Raw genomic sequence first — 4,831 nt, 5'->3', positions numbered from 1 at the left:
TTTGTATGTAAAATTTAATATATTAGGTATAACATATTAGGGCAATTTAATGATATATTGCATCTCTCCGAAAACTGCTTGAAAATAAACTCTCGAGTAAAACGTTTCTAATCAAAAGACTGGAACGCTACAGGTTGAATGATTTTCAATATCTATCGAAGATCGCGATCAAGAAATAATATTATGTACTTCTTACTATATCAATGATGTCTTTTTATTAAGTAGCGCATGGACCTCGAAGTCGTACGCTTGGCTTGACCTCGTAACGTACGAGTTGTCGTTACACGTGATATCGAAAGAAACGAAAGACGACGACATGGTAGATATTGTTTCGCCGAGGTTTCTCGCGGTGATAAATGAACCGTGTCCATGTTTCACGGTGTCCATTTTCCTCGTTATACGAGAATGTATGAACGCGTACGAAGTCGGACGGTCGAAGAGTAATTGGCAGTTACGCGATGGACGTAATTCGATTTATCATTTGACGAAGAAAACGGAGTAATATCTCCGTGGGAGATAACATTATGCTTAACTGGAAAGGAATACGCACAGCAAAAATTTCCCAATTGCTTCCATTCCAGTTTGTCAATAATAAATCTTTCGGTCTATATTAAATTATATTCTTTGTCACAAATGAATAAACAAAGTCTTATTTAAGATTAAGGCGGGTTTAATAATATTTTTGTGAATTTTTGTTTGCGTTTTAATAAATTACTAATTGCTTGCGTTTTAGTAAATTACTAGAAATTCTGTGTTTTGTGTGGTGCATTTCTAGTAATTTACTAAAATGCAAGCAATCATGTAAGAAAATGTATCTAGGAAAAAATGAGGAATGGTAATAAAGCCAGCGGCACATACATATATGTATATATCTTGTGCCACTGGCTTTATTAACATTTTTATATCTAATGAATAATCTGTATAAATCGTATGGAGAGATTTTGTAGCATAGTATAATTTTAAATTCAAATTCGGTACGTAATTTATTTAGAATATTATAATTCGATAAAGAGCATTCTCGTGAAAAAATCTAAATAATTCTGAGAACTGAAATGACTTACATCTTTTTTTCTAAATAGAAAAATGTATTATAATACTAGATATATACCTACCTACTAAACTTAAAATTTTATGTGATTCAGCAATTTTATCTTTATAATATTAAATGAAAATAGACCGAGAAATGTTCAACACAAATAGAAAAGAGGACTATATTCAGTCAAGGCGAGTCTTTATACCTAATAATAGTAATACGTGTGAATTTTTACAATTTCCAATTCAAGCAAACTACGCGTTGATTATTTGTTTTGAAACACAGTCCTAGACTGAATAGGTATCACTCATTAAATTCGTATAAGCAATTTAATATTACTAATGCTGATGAGCATCTTTAAAACACTGTAAAGAATTTATTATGAAAAATATCATTTCACTCGGGATTCGAATACATCTCCTTTATTCGAATACGGCTCTCTTCACTCATTGAATCTTTTTCGGTCCATTTCCATTTAATAGTATACATTCTTTATGTTACATCTGCAAATGAATTATTATTATTAAAATAAACTTATTCATTCTTTTTTATACGAATTACATTATTTTATTTCTTCGAAATTAATTAGTGCCTTTTAATTAACACAAATTAAATGGGTTTCATAAACCCAGCGTCAGTAACTGTGTTTTGACGTCAACTCCAGAAGATTAAAGACACGTGCGTCTGCAATACATTTCGCTACGCAAACGGCTTGATTCGCTAAAAAAAAATCCTTCGGCTTCAATCGCCCTCGAGGATTATTAACGGCCAACTAGCTTCATCAAAGAAAATCGATAACGCCAAGTTATCTAGAAATGAATCTGTAGACTTTGAACTCGTGACAGGAGAAAAACATAAAGCCGTGTACAAAGCCAGCTATTATTTGTATCGCGCGCATTAATATTTCATCGTTCTAAAATGCAACTCGTGCGCTTTCTAAGCAACGCCCTTAATCTCGCCATCTATAATCCGTGTACGCTCGTAGTATCGGGAGCATTATTTTCAAGGCACAGGCACGCCCGCGCGTGGTCGAGCGGAGATATAAATAAACGATCGCTTAATAGCGCTGGCACGGTGCCCGGTAAACAATTTCGATGCGGTGGTGATCTGTGGTGTGGTTTCGCGATATTAGCGGTACGTTTCGTTATTCCCGTTTCGCGGATGGGCCGGGGAAGGGTGCATTACGCGAGCGAAGCTTACGGTAGAGTTTCACGGAAGTTCACCCGCGGGGTCTCCCTGGGGTCGTTCACCTACGCGAATGAACAGTGGATCCGTTTGGTTTGATTAAGGCGATTTTTCATTTTCTGGTTAACTTGTGACTGGACTTTAACCTGATGATAATGTAAAAATTGTAATATTTTTTCGCAATGTTCTTTACAGATTTTTCTAATTTAATTTAATTCAGGGTTGTTAGTGTTTCAGATTGATTGTATTGAAAGTCCGAAAGTTATCAGCACGCAGTGTCTGAAATAAATTTATTTAATGAACATATAATAATGTAATGTTTGAAACATCTAACTTTGATCGCAATTGTCTTATATTATAGTTAAAATTGTATTTTTCTAGCTATGGATAAATACTAAATTAATGATTTTGTGGTGAATAACTTTTAAAGTTACCATTATAAAACCATTAGTTTAGCGATCAATCATAGCTTAAAAAACACGATTTTTACATTATTATCATCAAGTTAAATGCGGTTAAGTCTAAAAGTTAAAAGATAATGAAAACCAGATAATGAAAACCAGATAATGAAAAACTGAACCTGACGCTCATTTCTATCAATGTAGTTTAACTGTAATCTTGGTTCAACTAACTCTTTATCTTTTTTAATTCTAAGAAAAAAGATGAAGAGTAAATTGAATCGAGATTAAAGTTAATTTACAACAAATCAGAAATAAAAATCTTAAACGGTGGATCTTTAATATTTAAATAATTTCGTGTGAATTTATACACTCATTCAATGCAAACTGCAAACTGCGCGCCGAATTTAATTTTCATTTAAAGTCAGAACTGGGCATGTATTTTGAATACTTTTATTTGAAAAATAGTATTTGTAAGACAATTATATTTTGTATTTCCGATGCTTATGAAAACGTTGTGTTATGTATTTCAAATACTAAGATTAACAATCAATCTTACTTTTGAATTACAAAATACAAAAACCTTTTAATCGTTCCATTTTAAATACAACGTACGTAATCCTTTCATGTGCTCCGCTGAAATACAAAAACTTGTATTGCAAATACTGTGTTTGAAATAAAAGTATTTCAAATACATAGCCAACTTTATTTAAAGTTAATCTGTATTGGTAGAAACGGACATTACAAAGAGAAATTTTAGCCGAAGAGCAGCGTAAATGCGAGTGATTGCAAGCAACTGGCTGTACCGCATACGAATCGTGTCGCACCTGGCTGCGGTATTATATCGAGCCAGTATCTAGGATCCCTGCCCTTTCCAACCCTCTGTCCATTGTGTCTCGTTCCTTTCCCCTCCGGAGAACCGGAATTCTCTCACGCATCTCGCCGTGGCGACGGAGAAACGGGCTGTCTTTCCGTTTTATTATCTCGTACGTCAGAGCGAGATACTTCTGTCGCGACGTCTCGCGAAAAGGTATTGTCGCGAAGTTACTTGCGGCCTGTAAGAAGTTATCGCGGATATATACCGCGAGTGCTTCATTCTTGCTAAGACGATTTCAACAACGTCTTCGTTGAAGTGAGAATGTCGTAACTTTTATTCAAATAACCATTTTCTCTTCCAGCCTTAAAGAAACGACGGGTTTCTTTACAATGAGTATTCGCAATCTAAACTTTTCGTAATTAAATTGAAATAGTTCAAAGATACTTATTAAGATATACATAAAGATTAATTATATAAGTACAATCGCTCATTTCTTTCTCCCATGAAAGAAAATATGTACTTAAAATAGTTACAAATTTAATTAATACGTTTTAAAATCAACTATGGATATAATTATATATAAAAGTTTCCGGGCATGTATACATTTGCTTTAGACGAAGTCTGCGTGCTCTATTCTCGAGTGGCCTCGATTAAGTGCCTCATGTAGGCGCGTCCCTGAAATATGCGCTCAGAGCGTGAAACCGGTTCCATATGGCGAGTAATTTCACAATATACCTAACATAGTTTGTACGAAAATAAGACTTACGTTAGAAAGAAATAGATTCCTATTGAGGTTGAAAGCGAAATAAAAATATTTTCCACATTTGAAGACACCTGCTAAAAAAACATACTATTTATACTTCCAATTATATTCAGAAAAAAATTTATATTTACATACATACGATATATATTTCATACATTTTATAAATCTAATTATCCCTGTTTAAAAATGCTCCAAGTGCTAATAATCGATAACATTATAATTAGTTACAGATACTATTTTAAGAGTACATTTACAAAGTACAAAGTAAGCCTGTAGAATGTATTTCTCCCCACACAAAAAAAAATTATTAACTGCATTAACTGAACTGGAAATAATCTTGTTGATTCAGTATGTTCCCCCACAGTACAGAAGTTTGTAGCAAATTTATTACTGCAACATTTTGCAATGGCTGCGTTCAACAGAAAAAGCAGCTTTGCACTGTTGTAAAATTCTTGAATATGACTGGTTTATGCATTTAGATCCAGTGAGGAACTAAGGGCAAGACCAATCGTATTAAAAGATTTCACAACAAAGATTTTGCAAAGCTGCTTCTTTTGCTGAACATTTTGCAGCCAATGTTATAGAATGTTGTTGCAATATCGTTGGAATGATTAGTGCTTTATGCCATACAGTTT

This window comes from Mycetomoellerius zeteki, unplaced genomic scaffold, assembly GCF_001594055.1.
Source record: "Mycetomoellerius zeteki isolate Tzet28-1 unplaced genomic scaffold, Tzet1.0 scaffold232, whole genome shotgun sequence".
In the NCBI taxonomy this organism is placed as follows: domain Eukaryota; kingdom Metazoa; phylum Arthropoda; class Insecta; order Hymenoptera; family Formicidae; genus Mycetomoellerius; species Mycetomoellerius zeteki.
Note: the sequence above shows the minus strand (reverse complement) of the source record.